This window comes from Aphelocoma coerulescens, chromosome 7 (assembly GCF_041296385.1).
Source record: "Aphelocoma coerulescens isolate FSJ_1873_10779 chromosome 7, UR_Acoe_1.0, whole genome shotgun sequence".
Classification (NCBI taxonomy): domain Eukaryota; kingdom Metazoa; phylum Chordata; class Aves; order Passeriformes; family Corvidae; genus Aphelocoma; species Aphelocoma coerulescens.
Window position 1 is genome coordinate 10,187,661 of NC_091021.1, and position 21,526 is coordinate 10,209,186.

Here is a 21,526-nt window from a genome sequence, read left to right on the forward strand (position 1 = left end):
ACCATGGCAAGCTTTTCAGGTTACATAAGCAACCTTTGAATCAGGCTGCAAAATGGTTATGTAGGTAAAATAACCCATTTCCACATAATCTTATTCAAAATATTCACCCACTGTGAACTGCCTTCTAGTGTCTTTGCTGGGGGCAGATATAAACCTCCTACCATTTTTGAATGGTCGTGAGTTTGGATTCACAAACAGAATTTTTCAACAACCATTATTTCAACCTTTTAAAAAACATCATGTTTTATTCTACCTTAGAATATGCAGAAAAAGGCTAAAAATGAAAGAAAAATTCCAATACAGAGGGCACAAAGCAATGAAGCATTTTGAGGATTGAACTACTTCATCACATAAGTAGGTCTTGTGGGGTTGTTTGGTTGTTTGCGTTTTTTCCAGTTGATTTCAGAATATCATGGGTTTGTTCATGTTGGACTTACCACCCTCTACAACCACCTGAAAGGTGAGTCTCAGTCTCCTCTCTCAGAACTAGCAACAGGACAAGAGGAAACGGCCTCGAGCTCTGCTAGAGGAGGTTCAGTTTGGACATCAGGAAGAATTTCTTCGCTGAAAGGTGGTCAGGGATTAGAATGGGCTGCACAGGGAGGTGGTGGAGTCACCATCCCTGGAAGTGTTCAAGGAACAGCTTGATATGGCACTTGGTGTTGTGGTTAAGTTGACAAGCTGATGTTTGGTCCAAGGTTGGACAGGATGATCTTGGAGGTCTTTTCCAACCCTAATGATTCTGATGTTCAGCTCAAAGCAAATTCCTAACTGGAAGTTTTAACTGTCAGAATAAAAAGTCATTAAGAATAGGAAAGAACCTGCTCAACTCTATTCCAGCTCAGCATAAAATAAAGAGGCTTTAACTCTCCATAATGTAGATAGAAGAACGGCACAACTCTTTGTGCTTTGTTTATTCACTGAAAAAATACATTAAATAGGGAATTAATCTACAAAAAACATGTAATATTCATTAACTAGAGACAGAGAGATATTCCAGATGTAACAACACTCTTGTGAAAACAAGGCCTGCCTCTTTGTAAGGTTTTTCACTATTTAATTATTTTAATCATTTATAATTATTCCATATTAGAAAATTATTATGTGCACATCTTTACCACTATCTCTACAGTTGTAAATATGGATTAGGGCAGTCAGGGAAGACAGGTGAGTCTTGTCCTACCCAGCCATGCTCAATCACTGCTGCTTCCAGCGTATGCAATGATGAGTTATTTAGACCCTCTGTAGTTAAAGTAGAGCTTCAGCTGTGCAGTTGATAATCAGACCACTGTCAGAGCCTGGGTTTCTTCAGCAGGTGTGCAAACACACAGGCACATGCTCTTCACTTTGCAAAGGCACTTGGTGGCAATTACAATCAGAGAGGGGATGTGCCACTCCAAATTTGTGAGCTGTTATTCATCAATACTTGCACTAGGAAACATTAGATTATTCTGTAAGATGCTGGATGTTCCTGTTGATTGAAACTATTTGAGGATGTCAAATCAAGGCTTTTCTCTCTGCTGTACCACACCTGTTCAATTTCTCTTTCACTGTTATCACAACTGCAACAAAAATAAGTACTTTGTGTACAAAAGGCCCCACTAACACTTTCAAAGGAGAGAATTTGGTTTGCAAACTACCTTGACTTGTGGAGTAAAAATCTCAAGGGTTACTTATATGTAACTTGCAAACAGCACCTTAGAAGCACCTTGGACAGCTGAACAGCAACTTAGACCCAAAATTTTGATGGCATGTAGGCCAAATTTTAAGTAAAGTGAGATCTTTAAGAAGCAGCCTGGCGTCAAATACACATTGTGTAAATATGTGACCATAAAAGCCACATTTTCTAAAAGGGCACAATCCTATTGCATGGCACTGTCATTTCTTCTCTCATGACATTCACATTCTGTCTAAGATGTTACCCCAGCCTTCCATGCTGAGCATGTCTCTGCCAGACATTGACCTTGCCATGGAACACATGCACTGGCAGGTGCCTTTCTCATTCTGCTCCTTAATCGGGACAAAAGCTGTATGAGCAGCAACTGTTGGACAAGCCAGCTAGCAAAATCGGGTGTGAGGGAAGTGGGGTGGACTGAGGTGTCTGTTTTGCAGGGCAATCCCCTTGCAGCTCTAGTGGTCATGGTTTAAGTATCTTCTGTAGGAGTACAAAGATCTTTTAATGCATAATCCAGCCTGTGCCCATTTTGAGAGTCCTGGCTTTATCTATGCATGGAGCACACTGTGCAAATGGATGTTTAGCTTGTGAGAGACTATTTCTGCTCCCTGGCTGGGTGACTGAAGTTTTATAACTAGATTGGTGACCACATGCAGTATAAATAACAAATACCTCTCCAGATGCATACTGAGGCCTGCATGCATTTATGCAATCAAAACACAACATAGAAGAAAAAAAATCAATAAAAGCTTAAGAACAATGAAAAACCTGGGCTACAAATAAACAGAGCCATTGCTGTACTAATAGATATTTTCCAGGAGGTAGAATCTTGCTATTGTATCATATCTGAAATACAGCAGGAATTGTTTCATGTACTGACATCTGGCTGTAACAGCATGACCTCTAATACCATGCTGGACATAACCTCAGTGCAGGCTCAGAAGAAATTAGGAACATGACTTTGCTGCAGAAAATAGGAGTAATATTTGCTGGCTTATAGAATGGCAGTGACGGGTGATTTAAATTCAAAATATCAGCAGTGAAATCTTGGTGCATTTAGAGTTGTCCTATTTAGCTATTTAACTGACAGCTGGTGATTAATGTAGATATAAAACTTTGAAATTTCTTTCTCTCAGAATACAAAGTTGATAGTGGTTTATGTTTCAGTTTTTTGGTTGCTTTCTCAAATGAATTTCTAGAAGCTGAAGACCATGAATGGAAATGCTGAAATACAGCAGTTTTCAAAGCTTTCAGAATAGCCATGATGAGAAGTTGTTTTAGACTTTAATTGAATTGATAGTAATAGTGAGGAACAATTGTTTTGATTTGTTATTCACCATATTTTGGACAACTTCTGTAACTGAATGACAGAATCGAGTGCATTTTTAAAAGTTAATTACCTGTTATCTCCATGGTGCTGCATTTTATACATATATCTTTTTTTTTTTCCAGCACATAGTACAGTTTTCTAATTGAACCATGGCTCTCTTATTCAAATCACTATTTTTAATTATTGACACATTGAAAAATTAAATATGATGCTTCAGCAATAAATTAGAGGGATCACATTAGAGGGAAATCTGAACATATTCACTGATGTTGTTAGCTGATGACTTTCTAACATGACTTCAATCTGCACAATTATGTGCAGTCCAGGTTTTCCAGCAGTTTGCAGGCAAGTTCAACAAACAACAAAGAAATGTAGGTGACTAAACAGTCTAAGATGAGAATAGGTCTCCTTTTAGGATCCAGTCCAATGCTCACTTAGGCAGGAGGGCACTTCATTTGCACTTGCACAGGCATGGATCAGGTCTTTACTAAGAGATTTAAAGGAGGGAGAAGCCATCCTTTCCTTGGTCACTGAAAGAACTTCCAGTGATGGACAATAAGGATGATGGCATCATTTAAATCTGTGATAAGTTACAGGAAAAACTGAAAATAAAGCAAAAGTACTAGGCTGCAGATGTGCTGACTTGAATGCATCCTTTTCAACCTTGCCCAAAAATGTCAGCATTAGGGGTTAATCTCCTCACTGATAAACATGCAGAGCCGGGTTACTGACTGGCCTACCCTATACATGCACACAACTTCTAGGGCAGGCTATGCAGACAGAGATCCAGCACAGCATTTAAAATACTGATCATCTACTTTTCTAGAGAAATTAAGGGGATATAAGGGAATTAGGAGATGGGCAGTGAGGCTCTGACCTCAGCAGAGCAGACACACCAGCAGAGCTCAGCTAAGCTGGAATAAAAGGGGGAGATGGGCCAGGGTCTTTCAGTGTTGCAGGTACTAACAAGAACAAGCTCCTGCAGCTGCCGGGTAGCAGCAGTGAGGGCTTACACACAACACTCTTCACAGGGTCAAGGCCTTTATCTGCTTGCTAAGATAAAACCCTTCAAAAGCATTTGCTGTGTGTGATAACACAATCCAAGATCATGTACTCTCTCACATTACAGCCAAACTCTCAGAAAGATGATACATCAGAGCATTATATACTGGGACTTCCACTGAAAATAAGACCTCATGAAATATGCAGGTCTTTGCTGTGTGTTTTGTTCCTCATGCCATCTATTCCCTCCCCTATGAAACTGCTCTGCTTATTTTTGTGGTGATGTGAAATGCAGAGATTTCCTGTTCAGCACAGAGCCACTCCAACTTGGCAGGGTGTCATGCATGGCAGCTGAGAGCTGTGCCAGGACACTCCCTTGATCTGCCAGGACCCTGATCAAGCTGCAGCCTTGGCAGGTCAGCACTTTTACAGCCACTGTAAGATGGAAGTTTTAATCTGCCTGTTCCAGCTCAAATGGTAACATTTTCTCCCCACGCTTTTCAATCATAAACAATTATCTATGAAAAACAAATTAGGTGTGAGATTTCTTTTACCCCTCTACAGTGTTTTGAAATTCCTTCTGCACTGTCTTTTGGTTTTCTGCTCCTTCTTCTGCTCTTCCAGCTGCTGCTTGGCAACACAGATTGCTGTGCAAAATATGAGCTCCTGAAGATTGCTCACTTCAATAAAATTTTAACCAGAGGCAAGCATGCAAAGTAATTGAAATGCAATGTTTCAATAGCATAACTGTGGGTTTGGTCTGGTTTTATGTTGTGAGTGAAAGATTCCATCTTATTAAGACAACATGGCTTCTGCCCAAGTGGACCAAGTAAGGCATGTGCAAGAACTTGCAAGAAGAAAGCCTTGTTGGTCTGGGGACTGGTGTGACATCTCCATTGAAAAGGGACACAGTTCGTTGTTTGCCTTGCACAGTAGCTGCTAAATCCCATCCCTGCATGGTGTGGCATGATCTAATTCACACTGTTTAATACTAAGCATAGGGGGTGTAGAGGACTTCTGTTGCTAGCTAAAAATTGGGACACATAACCAGTCCCCTGCAATACTCCTGGCAGTTTAATTTGGCCTGGGGAAATTTTCATCACCATTAGAGAACACAAAATGTGTTGGTTTCACAGTCTTCACTACTCCTTCTGTGATACAAAGTTTTTCCCTTTGCATGACCAGCTTTTTTCCCCTAAGAAATCAGTTTTTCATTTCATCTAGTGAATGACTTTCCAGAAAAAAAATGGTTTTCCACTTCTTTTCATTATATAATTTGCCTTTCAGATAGAGCTGGTATTAAAAAATAACCAGGCTTCATATGAGACAAAATAGCTGAGAAGATTCTTCTTAGATTTTTACATTTTTTCCTCCACATATTCTCATATACTCAATTCATTCCTCATTTTGTTTTTTTTTTTAACTTTATTTTCCACATTTTCAAATTATCTTATGTCTTCCTTCTGCTGTTTTTATATTGTTGCCCTGAGCTCTACAATAGTCTGTGTTAACTGGGCCCCAAGTAGGTGAACTGTACTCTCCAGGTTAGTTGGAGTTATGAGAGGAATTCTAGCAGAGTCTCTCTCCCTCTCTCACCTCTCTCTCTTTTTATTAATCTTTGATAACCTTCTTTTTGATCTGCACACTACAGCCTTCTAATTTACTGATGCTTTTAAACCTCAGTCATGGGATTACTTCATTTGATTCATGGAAGACCATGAGCAGTTCAAATTAACCTTTTGCTTCCTTGGGGTAAAAAAAATTTACTTTGGGGATTTGGTTCACCTGTTGAGAAGGAAGCTGTCTCTTCTTATTTACTGAGATTGTCTCAGTACCACAGAGATGACTCATGCATACTCTGAAGGGTTTAGGTGGCACCATAAATTCACTGCTGGACACCATGGACCCTGTCCAGAGCAAACTGAGGTCAAAAAAGCATTCCCATTGACTCCAGTGCCACAGACATTAATGGTAGATGGTGTTTGGTATAGCAAAGCACCCTTGAAAGGTGACACCATGTTGGTTTGTCTACTGAAAAACAACAGCATAAAGTGACATCATCACACCAGTGACAGTTGTATCCTCTGACTTTTCCATATCTGTTTGCCACCATTTTTTCAAAAAGATGTCCAGAAAGAGACGAGATCCATGTCTAAAGTATGTGTTAAGCCCTGCTTTTTCACCAGCCCACTGAGCAGGCAGCAAAATTTACCACAGTAAAATGAGGAAAAGAGTAACTCTCTAATGGAAAAAGACACAGAGACCTCTTGAAAGGAAAGGTTACCCAGGATGGCAGGTAAAGGTCTACAGAATTGATCTTCTGTATCTCACTCACTTCTAGGAGTGCAAGGGACTACTTTGTTGGGGTCTGCAGAAAAGAGCTAAGGAAAGCATTCACACAAATATCACTGAAAATCTGGAAGAGTTTGCCCATGAGCAAAACCAGTATGATGACTCCATGTCCTGATACATACATCAGAATTGGAGTGCAAGCTCTCAAGCAGTGGATGTGGTTGATGTGTTTGAGAAACAGCTAAATCAGAGATTTCTCATCCCTGTCTCTGTCACATCATAGTGCTGACAAAATAAAGCAAGGCAAGAGGTGAAAGAAGAGCAGACACTGATTTTTTTTCTGCTTTTCTAAGCATTTTACAACAAGAACATGGCAATTACAAAATGAACCCATAAACTGGGTTAGTATTACCTTAACACTACTTTCTTATTTCATGAGTTTCTCCTCTATCCCCCTTAGCATTCAGAGACAAATCTAATTCTTTAAATCTGGTCCAGAGCCCTGGCCTAATTGTTTGACTGCAAACTATTTTACATAGCTTGATTGTATTGTTCAAAAACTATCCTTGTGCATACCATTTTGCAAGTCTGCAAAAAAAGCCATGGACCTAGGAGGGCAACAGCAGTTTGTGAGGGTTTAATACAATGCCACATTGTGTGCACCCAGCAGGGCAGATCAGGGCCATAGCAGAAGCTCTTTCTTTTACAGCTTTTCTACTCAGACCATCCATTTTCTGCCTCCCATAGCATAGGTTGCCACTATATTAAAAAAAAAAAAAAAAAATCTGAAAGCATGAGAAATGTCAGGATGAATGTTGTCTTTTCATCTTCACAGAAGCTGCTTCCTGGCATTATATTTGAGTGCTATACCCTGCATGGCTTATCCTACTTCCTTGCTATAGCCTACCTGCCTCTTTGCCTCTTAATGAATCAGGACTCAATAAAACCTGGCTCAGTCCATTGTACTTGTTCACTTGTAGCTAATGATAATACACAGGGAATACCTTCACCTGGGACTTGTTGTGCCAAGTCACAGAGCAGATTAGTAGTTCATACAAGACTGTATAAGAATTCCAGTTATCTCATTTGAGCACCATTTTCTTGCTCTTGATCCCCCAGTGTGTGGGTGTTTTGCACCAGGAGGTGCTGGTCTGTTAAGATTGCAGTAAGAAAGCCTCTCAGGCTTTGTGGAGGACAATTGAATGCTATTTATTAGAGCTGGCATTACAAGAAGAGATTAGCATAGAAAATCTTGTGTCCTAGACAGTAGGAACCATGAGCAGTTTAACACCCAAGGGGCCTCTTCTGTGTGTGCAGCACATCGTGTCCATAAAAGAGATTTGACCCTTTGTCATTCAACTTCTTGTGTGACTTTTCTACACAAAAATGAGTCTATTTATCCTTTCCACTGTCAAACAGCAAGGGTGCTCACATGACAACTCCTTGCTGCACTCCTGGACAAAGGCAAGGCCATGGAGATGGGGCAGTGGCAGAACAGAGCAGGACCTGCCACAGGCTCCTCTGCTCTCAGAGCTGTCCATGTTTATCCTGCAGCCGAGAGGTTTGTGCAGCAAAGCACAGGCCTGAAGGTCACAGCGTGTGTGCAGCACAGCAGAGCACAGCAATACTGGCAATCCACAGACTGGAATTGCATTGGCTCTTTCACATTCAGAGCTGTGTGGGACGCAGAACCAAGCCTCTTCCTCCCTTGCTTCCTTCAGCTTTGTTTCTCTGCAGAAGCCAAATGCACTCATAAATCAGTCTTCACAAGTTCTTCAGCAAATGACTCAAATTGCCAAAGGGACTGAAGAAACAGCAGTAACTAGTGACACCAAAAGCCACACCTGGACCTGCACTAGCAGCAAAATGTGCAAGATTTATAGACATTACTGAGCCAATGCAGAAAACACAGCTGAAGTCATCAGCAAACTTACTGTGCTGTGGCACTGGTGGCAGATTTTGCTCCAAGGTCATATGATCCCAGAGGTTCCAGAGATTTTAGGAAGAAAATGTCTGTAACATACACATACAGTCCTAGTTTTCTGCTGCTCTTCTTTATCTCCCTACTATCCTAGTGAGAATTGCTAGTGTGTCGAGACATATGAATGGATTATACACAGCCTTAAACTGCCAAACACTTGACTGCAATGGAAAGCATAACATTTCAGCACGGTGTAGAATGGATGTAGGAAGAAAAAGGAAAAGGAGAGGAAAGAATGAGGTATTAGGATGGCTCATTCTCTTCTGCATAATTTGAGTGACTACCGAAGAAGACAAAGTGTCCTTCTGTCACCCTTGCTACCAGCATTAGCTCTTTAAGTCCAATATGCATCCCAGCTAGCAAAATCAAGCTCAAGGCCAGTGCAGTTAAAGTGGAGCAGAGTTGAGATAGCCTCAATACTCACAGTCAGATAAATTAAAGATGTACAGGTGTTTATTTGTTCCTAGCAAAGGTATAACCCACCCAATGTCAGGTATAAAACTGTTTAGTTGTGGCTGACCTCCCTTACAAAGTGCTGCACATAGTTTACACAAAATGCTACATATAGTTTATGGGGTAGCTGTGGCTCAACCTTGTGAGTCATGACTTCATACATTTTTGATGAACAACTGCTGTCTTTTCAAAAAATATTTCAGGAAGTGGAAGAACGCTGTCTCTCTTACAATCAGAGAGCAGACAGTAGTGTCAGTCACACGTAGTCTTATTTTACAGTAAATAGACCAGAAAATAGGAAAGAATAACGTAAATATTGCCATGTGCAAACATAGAAAATTTCTCTTTTTCAAAATTGTGCAACATTACTAGAGAAATCAAGGCCAGAATCATATAAATCCTCAAAATCTCCCAATAATTCAATATTACCACTTTCTTAGAACAGTGTGATGTTATATACAGGTGCCCCAGCAGGAGAGACAAAGCAACAAGACAAGTAGGTTGCTAGATACTGCCTTTATCATCTACTTAAATTACATTTAGCAATGAACAAGTCAAATTGCCTCTGTTTGACTTCACTGGCAGCATGCTTCAGTGCAAACACAAGCACAAGCTGAACAAGAAATGGACTCTGTTGCAGTATTTACAGCTCTTAGCACAAGCTCTTTGCATGAGCACTTATTAATTGCCTGCAAAATCAGCGGAATATGTTCTGTGTGTGTCAGCTCAGCACATATTGTACATAATTGCACATTTGAGCCACACGGTTGTTTATGTCACTTTGTAATCACACTAATAATTACCAAACAACCAAGTAATTCAATGAACAGTAAATGTAACATTTAATTACTTTATTAATTTCCACATAACATGGAAGAAGGAAAATAACCAGTTCAATCTATAATTTCACTGTGCTCACAAACCCTATCTTTATGCAGATATATGGGAGAAATTATCAAAACACAACACAGGAGATGCACAAACATAACTCAGCATTTGCTTGATGTTTTTCATGTTGGCATCTCTCCTGCATGGAGCTTTGAAAATTTATCCTATAACATCAGGCAACTTCAAGGCATCCTGAACTTCGAAAATTAAAAGAAAAAAAAATTCTGTACTGAGATACAAATTCCACCTTCTGTCAGGAACTTACTGATTAAAAAACTCTTTATAGGTTAAGCCAACCATTACATTTTTATGTTGCTATATATTTCACAACATAAAAAATAAAATATTTTCTCCATAAAACCTTTCAAAACCATAAATACTAGCACACTCCACAGCTCCAGAAGAAGTTGCAATTTATTATTTATCTGTTTTTATATTCTGCTGTGGTATCTTTTTCTTTTATAAGCCTGGCAAGTTTCCCACAGAAGTTTCTTCGTCAGCAGTTATTTTAAACTATAGCCCTTCATACTCCATGCTACTCTTATGCTGAACCAGTCCTCAAGAACTAAGTAGTTTTTTGCAGCAACGTGTCTTGGTTTGCAGAGACACAACAAACCCTGCAGTTAATGAGCATTAAGCTTTTTAAAATTCAAATGCATCATTCTGAACCACAGCTTAATTCATGCTGAGCATGATTTTTTCACGAGTGTTTCTGCATTCACACTGCATTTGGTAAACATGCACACGACAAAGCCTCAAGTTTTCAGGGGCAAATTTTGCCAGACAGTTGCATCTCAGAGGAGAGCATAAAATCCTGAACTCAAGGTTCTCTATCTGCATCCTGTCTCAGCTAGAACATGAGCTAAAGAACGGGCTACTTTTATGGGCCAGCAGAAGTGCATTTGAAATCTCTGTAACATGGAAACACAGATGCAGCCCCTAATGTCCATAAGGCTGTTTCTCCTAGAAAGTGCCCCTGGATGTACCTGAGCATTGTCAGAACTTGCAGTCTTCCCTGGGGAGTGATGGTTGCCCATCTCCAGTCAGTCACCGCATCATGTGTTTGACTGTCAGTGACAATAGCAAAAGGTCCAGGTCAGCTCTCACAGAGAACAGGCTGTAAGGGTCGAAGGACTCCACCAAACCCTCCTTTGTCCGGGCCTGCAAGGATCAGGAAAGAACTGATTATTTGTACTTTCTGGAAGTGGCATAGTGATCTTAAAAATTCAATCTTTTATTGAGATTTCTATCTAATAGCAGGGCAAATGGGAAGGGATTAGCACCTTTTAAACTACAGCCTAGATCTACTGTGCAAATGGCACACGCCAGATCAGAGCTGAGGTTCACCTGTGCCTACACCAGAAAAGTTACTTCAGATAAGCCTAGGAGCTATTTCCTCTCAAGATAAATTTTTAGCTTATCTGTTCATTTATAAAAATAGTTTGTACTTGGTTTATATTTTTTCTAAACTTTCAGACATTCATTGACAATTGACCAGCTGCATACTTTACTGAGAGATTGAATAAGTAGTGAAATAGAATTAATATTAAAAAGGCTTTAGTGTAAAATGCTTTGCTTTGTCCTTGATGCCTAATACTCATATCTTTCAGCTCATCTACTTTATTTATTATACTTTCACCTTATCTTTCACATTTACTCTGACACACAGAAGTTCTTAGTTCAGAGAATATAGTACAATGCAAAGGGTTATGAACATAAAAAATGCATTAGAGAAAATGTAAATGCTCAGATTTTTTCTTGATCTTTAATACTCACATCTCTTAATTCATCCACTGTATTTATTACACCTCCATCTTATCCCTCACCATTGCTTTGACAGTAAAAATTTCTTGTTCATCGAGAGGTATGACTTTGTGCTGAGTACTGAATAGCACTCATGCTGCAATTCCTAAACTTAGGGGCTTGGAGCTGGAAAAACTGCTTCTGAGGGAAGAATCTGAGGATTTTGTGCTGTTACCAACAGCCCTTCAGCTGACTTTAGTTTTTAAGAGCTAATTTTCAAAGTTTTTTGATAATATATCTAAAGATACTTTACTGCTATTCTAAAACCAAGCTGAAACCAAAATCCCACTAGTTCCTGAAAGAGAGAAAAAGTAGGTTCTCTAGAACTGAGACAGTTAATAATAAATACTGCTACTCCTATGAAAAAGAAAAAGTAATGAAAATATAATAATTTGACTAAGACAAGGTGTTGAAATGTTGATAGAAATCTAACTTACATAATACAAAGACAAATGCAAAGAATCAAAATACCATATAATTTTGAAACCATTACAATATGCCTGAGTGATTCTTTATTAGGGAGTCTCAAAAAAGCATGTAATTTCATCTTCTACAAAAGCTGTAATCTCTCTGCTGGGTGTGTTAAAAATGGCATTTCAACCTCCCCTGTGAAAGTCTTTGATTTTGTGAGTTTCTGTCAGGCTGGTCTCATTACTTTAATGCATTTTGTGTATATTGTAATAACATAAATGTTTTAATGCATTTCTTCTCAGATCAATCTGGACAGTTATCTTTAAATCACTCTTGTGTAACGATAGGTAAAGAAGTTATAATTGGATCAAGGGGAACTATTGGCAATGAAGAAGCATTTAAACTTTATTTTGTTCATTTCCCTGAAGAAGAACTTGCAGTAATAGGCTTCTGAAAACTACTCCTAGTTATATTTTTTACTTCTTGACTTTTAGAAAACACTTATGTGAGATAAATGAATTTGGAAATGAACATGAAGTGCAAGCTATAATGCATATCTCCCTCACAAATCACTTGCAAACCATTTTTATAAAATGCAATTAGCCATGTACAGTGATGGCAAGAGACATACTTTATAAAAACTGGAAACCATCATACTCAACTTGTCAAGAAATAGCCTCCAGAGAACATGGAGCTGCAGAAGAGAAACCTCACTGCTCTTTAAAGTGAGGCTGATTTCCTAGGATTATTAGAATGAGGACTTCTTTTTGACAGGCAGCATCACCACACTTTGTGCAAGATTTCTATCTCAATGTCATGGAACTGAATCTGGTCAGAAAGGTAAAACTCTATGAGGTCTTGGGAAGCCTCAAAGCTGCAGTTTTTTCTCATCAGAGTCTGGTCCTCTCCACTGAGATACCTCAAATATGTCACTGAGTACCAGAGCAGTTTTGGAAGCATGAGTTGGGTCTTGGAAACAACTCATCCAGCACAATGGCCATATCAGCAGCAAACCATTAGCACTATTTGGAAGCAAATATCACCATTATAAGGGTCTCTCCAATTTATATATACTGTTATGTATAGAGGTGATGACAACCTGACAATATTTAACCTTCCATCTTGAGCATATAATTGAAGGAATAATAATAAATTACTGAATAAAAGAAGGATATCTTGAAGTGCCATAATAACCACTCACATGCCATTTTACTGCCATGTGAAAACTCTACTTCGGTAAGCCTACTATCATTCTAATGAAGTAAATAGCTTATTCATTAGAGAAAAATAAAAGCTTGAAGCTTTTAGAGTTCAGCTGGGCATAATTTACTGATAGAAGCAAAAAAAAAAAACAGAAAAAGGTCAAATTTTCTACTTAGGCAGAACCATCAGGCAATTACTTAGTGGTACATCAAACAATAACACCACCATTGTCTCCAGAAACAGAAAGGTTTACAAGTTTGTGTATATTAGCTAACACCCTTAAATTGAGTTGAAGATGTGTGAAAACAGAGTTATGGGTTCGACCCTTGGTCGTTTTAGAAGCCCCCTATTCCAATGGCCACTACTTTCAGTGCTGTAATGAATTCTTATCCAAATTGAATACTCAAGTCAGGGTTTAGACCACTGAATGCTTGATTCTCACCCACACCAGGTTCCTTTTTGTGGTTTTTTTTGCCAATTATTTAGGTAACCTCTTGAGTGCTCCCTGAAAGGTTCTTGGACAAATGTTGATCAATAACCATAAAAGGATTTTAAAAGAGATAACTTGATACTAGCACTGTCTCAGATGTGGCAGAGAAAGACAACACACACCAAGCCCAGTGCTCAACCTGATCTAACCACAGTAATTAGACACTTCAGCTGTGAGCCTCTTACATGTGGCCTCTTGCTCAGTAGGGACGACTTTAGCCTTTGGCTTAACCTCTGGCTAAAACCAATCTGAAAGAGCAGACATGTCATCTGCCTGAGCACTGTCATTTAATTCCACAGATTCATATTTCCTATCATTAGGGATATGCTGTATAATTTACAGGAAGTATCACTTGCTGAATCTCTGTTGTTCTGACTTCAAGAGTTTTCTGATGTTGCCAAAGAAGTCTTTCTTTGCCTGGAGGCTGGCAATAGGTTTTCAAACATGGTCTTTTGGATCCACTATTTAGCTCTGATGATTTGGCCACTTACACCATTTATTAGGACCAGGAGCTGGGTTTTGCTTCACTTGAAAATTGGTTTATCTAAGCCAAAAGTTGTACTGGGGGCTCAAATGGACTCCTGTCCAGTTTGGTTGAGCTGAATGTACCAATCCTAATTGGGAAAGATTTTTAGGAGATACCTGTCGAGCAAAGAAGAAGAAAGCTATCAGAAACCATAATTCAGTGTCAATGAGACAAAATCTAAAGAAAATTTTACTCTGAAGCATTTTTTGTTGTTGTAAAATACAAGATATCAGGCTTGCAATGACTCAGCCCAGTGTTTAAACTTTCAGGATAGTCTAGGAGGTGGATAAGTACAGGCAGATGCACAGGAAATCAGATACCTTTAATACACAACTTAAGCAGCAGAGCTGGTCAGCAGAAAATTATATTAAAAACTAGGTTAAAGATTTTTTTTAAATTTTAGAAAAAAGGGAGGGGAAAGAAGGGGGATAAAGGCACAGTCTGCTTCTTATCTCTTTATTTAAGACTAGAGTGCCAGGTAAAAACTCTAGAAATTACCTGTGTCAGATTTGCAAAGTCTGGTCAGCTGCGATGCAGGAAGCAGCTCTGTGCAAGGTGCTCAGAGCTGGGCGAGAGTGATTGACTCATCCACATCTACTGGGGCCAACACCTGAGCTATTGGGGGCCTTTCTAAAGCACCTTTTCCAAATTACCATGTATTTATGCATCTTGCCTATTTTTGACTCTGAACTGCCTAAAACTTTTGAAAATGGAAGCCAGCTCCTAAAATATTAAGCATCCTTGAATGAGCAAAGTTTTGCTTTCCTATTCCTGAACACAAAGTACTGATGGATTTGCCTTTGTAGTGTGGCCACTACATCCATAGGTTCCCTGTCCAAAACAAAACTAAAATTACTGCTAGTAAAGATGCTTTTTCTGCTTGTCTTATAGTTATCTGTATCTTATAGTTAGCCAAGATTATGACTCCTTTATGTATGTGCTTTTATTTGTACAGCTGCTGGCATAGCAGGGCATCTGTGGACACTGCTGGTTTGTTGGTACATGTTCATGTACATTGTACCAATTTCATGTTCGTGTAGCAATCCACAGGGGAGAAGATAATGGTTTTGGAGTTACATCATTTCTCTCTTCCATTTCTGATATGAATTGAAGGAAATTCATTGGAGAGAAACTGGGCTCAGAGCAATAAGTTATGGATCAGCAGAGCCAAGGGCTTAAAAGCAGCAGATCAAACTGGGGAGAGTAGCCCATATAGAAGTTTTTATTTTCTTTTCTCAGCTAGAGTATTTCCTGGATCTCCCTGGGTGGCAGAGATGCTGGAGGTGAAGAGGAAGGGGAGAAAGACCTTAGCAGATCACTTAAACTGTCCATGAAACTGTGGTCTTAGCTTTTGCTGAGTGTTTAAAAGGCAAAGATGTGATTGAACATGGAAAGAGGAAACATCAGAGATTCTCTGTGTGCACTTCCACAAGAAAGTGGATATGTATATAGGTAAGATAATTTCTTTTTAAGGTTTGCATCAATTAATAAAAGGAGCACCCCAGGTTCTATCAGCTTGCTTGGCGAAACATTTCTCCTTTTGCCATGGATTAAACTGTATCTTTACACACCTAGGGAATTTTTTCATTTTGCTATATTTCACAAACGGTTTAACTCTAAGAGTAAGCAAACATTACTATCTTTGCAGAATAAAGATTGTAATTACAAGAAAATTTAAGAGTCCTACTTGACCTTTAAAAACTGCATGCTTAACAGACATATTTATGACTGAAGACACATTAACATTTCTACACTTTGCTGGTATTTATGAAAAGTGTGATCACACAAAATCTTTTCCTTCTTTCTGCTCTAAATTGGGACAATGCTTAAGTATGTATGTGAGCATTGCACAGATATGAAAACTTTGCCTGGTTTCTTTTCAAGTGTCAATGTATTCTGCTACTAAAACATAAGCAACTAAGACTATTGATATGTAAGGCAGCTGTTAGTGCTAGTTGAAAGAGAAAGGTGGGAGCTTGAACATCAATTTTTCTAACTTTCTTAGCCAACAAACCTTCCTGTGGAGAATGTGGGGGGAAAAAACCCATGTCAATTCCCAGAGCATTATCTCCTTTAGTACATGCTACTCCTTTTCCATATGAACAAATCACTTATACTGTCCCCTGGGACAAAGTCGTGGGCCTTGGCAAGGTCCAGTCCTTGGCAAACTGCAACATTCAAACAACAGAACTTTGGGGCACAGAACTGCACAGAGCAGTCACCCCTGTGAGTGTATATTTTCAGTCTTCTTCTCTTGGGAATAGAGAAGAATCTTTCTTCTTACTTTAAAATGCTGACATTGGCATAAATCCAGCATGAAAATTGCAGCACAAAAGGAAGATGTTTCATAAAGCTTTAAGTGATTGAAAACAGGGAATTACAATGCTAACTACTTTTCAATGTTAATTATAGAAGCTGCTACCAGGCATGTTCTATATATACTCACCCTCTTTTCTAGAAGTAAGAAGTGCAATCTCTGTGATCCTGTTATCATACTGAAACAGGAATTCTCATCATTTTGCATTGTAACTGTATTTTGATACAGCAATTTGTCCCACATATGGGGTATATACAATTTAGCAGACCAGAAGAGGCTTTCTCTCTTCATGACTGTGTAACATATCTGAAGTAGTGTAAATATAGCAGTTTTATTTATCTGACCACTTCTTAATAGCCAGAAGTGGAACTAGTTCTCTTTCTTGCACCACTTACCCACAACAGACCAAAGTTTGGGAATCTGCACACATTTAAACTAACATTTTTCTGACCTTGGGGGCATTTCTTGAGCCCAGTTTTATATTTGGTATGGAGAGGAAGCTGAGTTCTTCACAACCACAAGGACCCAGCTGCAGAACAAGAATACCAGCACACAGAAGTGGTACCTCTGCTGGTGTCAGACCACAGGTAGGGCTCTGAATTAACTATCTAGAGTGAGTTTTCCTCTTTTTTTTGCAGCCTTGGGCAGTTAGTTCAAGTACAGTTTGTACATTCACTCAGGATGCACTGCTATGATCACATCAGGGTGTGCTGTGGTAACAAGGATGTGAGGGCAGCCTGTGGCCTTCACAATACAACTTTTTCATAATTCTAGAAGCCAAAATGGCCAGTTCATTCCATGAATTTCACAAACTGGGTAAATAATATTTTGTATGCTCTTGGTTTGTATTCCTAAGTATTTTAAGTATAAACATGGAAGAGTGGTTTTAGGAAAATGAAATTTTGATTGTATATTGGTAAGTCCAATTTAAAAAATATGAAAAAGAAATATTAAGCTTACAGCAAGACTTCATTCTCTAATCTTTAGCAAGAGAGTCTGAGGTAAGTTATTTAGCAGCTATCTTATTTAGACTTTTAATGAAAACTCTGTATGTTGAGTACACTCTCATTTTTCCTTCTTCCTTCATACAATCCATTCAGTGTGATATATGTTGGCTGTAAATATCTTAATATCTTGCTACCAGTGGAAAAACTTACATAATGGTGATTGATCTAAAAACTGATTACTATTTCAGCCTGAAGACATGTTCTTTTCCCTGCCCCCATCATAAAAATCTTATCTTTCCTTGGAACACTAAGTGCAGTGACTCCCATTGAGTTGGAGAACCCTATTTGAAAAAGTCATAAGTAAATACATGAACCCTTCTCACATTGCACTCTAAAAATGTCAAGAGATATTTCTGATCAGCCCATAATTGGTCTCTCACATATTTTCTATGTCAAACATTTATAACTAGCATAAAGGTCTTTTGTAGACTATTTTTACCAGAAATAATATCACAGCTTTGAAGCAGTATAGCATAAAAACAAGATCTGGTTTTTACTCTATATTCTCATCTTACATAGCACAGAGGGGGAAAAAATCAGTTTAAATTACTGTGATTTAATGAAAAGATATTGACACATACACAAAAAGTAAAAGTCAGCATGAATTATGTTCTTAAGCCTCTTTATAGCTTTTTAAAGTTTTATTCTCAACATGTAACTGTTTTACTGGGAAAATGTTAATAGCAACACGCTCTGAGAAACCTGCAGCTCTGGGATGTTGGACACAATCTCCCTGATTGGTATCAAAAATCTGACTAGAGATCAAAGCATGTGCATGCGCTCTAAGTTTAAATATCAGTTAAAAACAAGGTTAATTGCCGTATCAGGCTTCTTGTGAGGTGGGAGGCTAAACCAGAGCTGAGCTAATTTTGTTTCACGAAGGGTTCACTTTCTAAGGGATTTATTAGAATGTTGTTCTCAGGTCACATATGAGAACAGTTTTCTGGTTAGACTTCCACAGCAGGTAATGATTTCTCAGACAGCTCCAAAATTCACTGCTTTGAACAAAGCAATGACTTTTTTTTTGTCTTCACAGAAGTGATTAAATGTGGCCTAAAATTATTAGAACCCCCAAAATGTGGCATTTTTGAAATGCCAGTGAAGGAATACACACACTGTATCATGGAGAACTTTCATGTTGTTTCCTTCTCCCCTTTCTAACTACTGTGCTTTTACATAAAGAATTTTGCGGTTTCCATTTCTAAAGGGAGTTAGTAGGGATGTATCTGATAGTATTTTTCAAGGAATTTTACTTTTTGAGCATTTCTCTGTAGTCTTAAAACTGTGAACATCATAGATCTATAGTTACTGTGTACTACCAGAATAATCCCCAAAACCTATTTTAAATTAATGTCTGTTCTGATTTCTCCCTAATCAGATTTTTTTTCCTTTAACTTTAGGCTCTAGATCCATGAAGAAAAACATTAGCAATTGCTCCCTGGGGTTAACACAGTCCTTCAAAGGAGGAGCATTTAATTCCCGTAAGTAGAGAGATGATCTAAAGAAATCCTATAAATGATGAGCTGAAAAGAAAGAAGCGTTTAACGGTGCAGAAATGACAGGTTTCATTGTTCTGGCACCAAGAAACTCTGCTGTGCAGTCTGGAGCTCCATCTCCTGGTGCTTGTCAAAGAACTAAAATAATTTCCAAGTGTCCCCTAATCTAAACACAGGCACCTCAGTGCACGCAAGCCATATTGCAGGGGCAGTTGCAAAGTCCCAAACCCCACAGCAAATCCAGGTTTAGGTTTGTAACCCCTGTGGATGGGGAAACATAGCTTTGAAAATGCTTTTCCAGGTCTCCCTGGACTCAGTGGAGCAGTTCACCAGCTCTTTCACTATGGGCTGTGCTTACACAGAATTATGCTGCATTCAGTGAAGATCATGGGAATCTGCACATCTCACTCACAAGTTTTGGAGAGCGTGGAAACTGCAACTGTGCAGAACAATAAAAATTAAGCACTCTAGTGTATTTCTTTATTTCTTTATTTGTGAGATGCTGGAGGAACTGTCATTTGCAGGTCAGACTATTGTCTAGTAAATAAATATCTGAATTTCTCAGTTAAACTTTTTATTTAAAGGCTTTTTAAAAATATATGTAAAAATATGTATCAATGTATAATTCTACATATCAATTTTACCAGAGCTGTCAAAACATGATTGCTACTTTACAAAATACCATGTGGCATGGGAAATACCATACAGGTAGGTGAGCCAAACATACAATAAAAAAGAGAATGTAATACAGGAGGGAATAAATGGGTCAAGGTTACGATGTCAGTTGGAACAATGTCACAATGGGAGGTTAAGTTAATGAATTTTGTCTATGCATCAGCCACAAAAGCATCCCTAACAGGAAAAACACCTCAAACCATTCATTTCAGAAATATTTCTGAATAAGAAAATTGACATTGAGTATTGCTTATTTTATTAGAACCTTCTTCTGTCATCTGGCTGGTAAATGTACCCGTTCTTGTTATACTTATATTAATTTTTCTTCATTAATAGATTCAGAAGTGAATATCTCATCCTTTCTTTAGAAGGATCATTATATAAATCACTTAGGATGTTTTTACTTCTATTTAAGTATTTACAAGTAAATAAGCTATTTTATTCAGCCAACCAAAAATACTGTAACTAAAATACATTGCTACTGCTGTATGGTAGCTGGATCATTAATTTAATATAATGGCTTCATTTTATCAGCAAGCCAAGTCAATCCAATAGTAAAGTTCACAACTCATCTATTTTTGTTTTATTTCTTCATCATTTGCAGGCTTACAGGACCACATGGAAAGCTAAATCTCTTCAAGAGAAGACTCTTATGAGAGAAACAGAATATACAATGGTGGATGGAGGTTTCTTTGGGAATGACTGGTAGCTGTGAGCTGCATTTAGTTCAAGTACCTGTCACTTGTGCGCTGCTGACCAAGTGTACATCACCCTCCCCATTTCATTTGCTGTCACAAATTATTGAATCCAAGTCCTGCTTCATTATCTCAGTGTAAAAAGGTATTAATATTACCAATTTAAGCCAGTTTACTCCAGATTTATCCCACTGTGAGGGCAGACTTTAACCTGTAAGTTGGTATATCTATAACCAGCTGCTCAGTAAAGTAAGGTGCACCCATTTCTCTTTCAGAAGCTACTCTTAAATTTCATTGACTTAAAAACACATATGTTAAACATATAGAGGAAAGAATAAATATTAAGGGGAATATGAAGGGAAAATAATAAAAGCATGAACAAATATTATTAAAGAGCTTTTGAAATATTTTTTAGAGTGAGAGTAGCATATGCTTGTATCTACTCTGAAGTTTAATCACATGTAGTCTTGATCTTAAAAAGACAGATAAGAATTGATTTGGGACTATGAACTGCCTTTCTTGTGAATCATTATACAGCACATTCCAGTAATATATGTCCATCCTCCCACAGGGAGCAGAAAATACTCAAAATCACTGGCATTATGTGTGGCAATTCTCTCAGAAACTATCATTGCTACTCAAGTTATTGCTGATTCTTATTACAAGGCACATGCCTGATCAATAGCAAGCTTTTATTAGTTCCTTTACCAACCTTTCAACATATTAGACATGACTGATGTTGTAACTTAAAACTTGTCAGGAGCAACGCAGAAAATATTCAAAGCATTGGTTTAAGCATTTGGGAAAGTTCAAGTAGCTGTGCTTTTCTGTTATTTTCTTGCAGCAGTCTGATAATACTTTAATGAACTCTGGCCTTAAGCTCAGACTGACAACACAACAAAACACAATAATTCTTGAGGGTGAGCTTGCAATTCCACCCTAGTATTTCTCCAGGCATTTGTCTCTGTGACTTTGCATGGATCACGTTCAGTATTCACAGCTGCAGGTGACAGAGCAGGATGGTTGATCTCCATCAAGTTAGCTACACAACCTGTAATGATTTTCTCATGTGATAGTATAATAACAATTTATGATTATTTTCATTAATTAATTATTGTACAGCCTATATTATTTTGCCTGTTGGTGCAGCTATGAGAGAAATCCAAGAGGTTTCAGATTTCCAGCTGAGACTTCCTACAGGAATGCAATCAGCTGGACCTGAAGGTAATTAGGCCTGTATCCTAAAAATGAGAACAGAGGGCTGGCTCTCTGTTCTTATTGA

The 21,526-nt window shown here is 38.4% G+C and overlaps 1 long non-coding RNA gene across 19 annotated transcripts in view; it reads left to right on the forward strand.

Moving 5' to 3' along the window:
- The window catches only part of LOC138113569 (uncharacterized), a 212,736-nt gene extending 192,145 nt beyond the window's left edge, over positions 1-20,591 (forward strand). For 6 of the 19 annotated variants that reach the window (XR_011152241.1, XR_011152251.1, XR_011152256.1 and 3 more), the window contains 4 exons: positions 15,294-15,506; positions 16,847-16,958; positions 18,779-18,859; positions 20,154-20,590. This is a non-coding gene — a long non-coding RNA (uncharacterized lncRNA). Of the gene's footprint in view, positions 1-15,293; positions 15,507-16,846; positions 16,959-18,778; positions 18,860-19,521; positions 19,584-20,153 lie in introns of those variants that run through there. The other 13 variants (XR_011152257.1, XR_011152252.1, XR_011152250.1 and 10 more) reach the window with 7 other exon arrangements.
- The last annotated feature ends 935 nt before the right edge of the window (positions 20,592-21,526 follow it).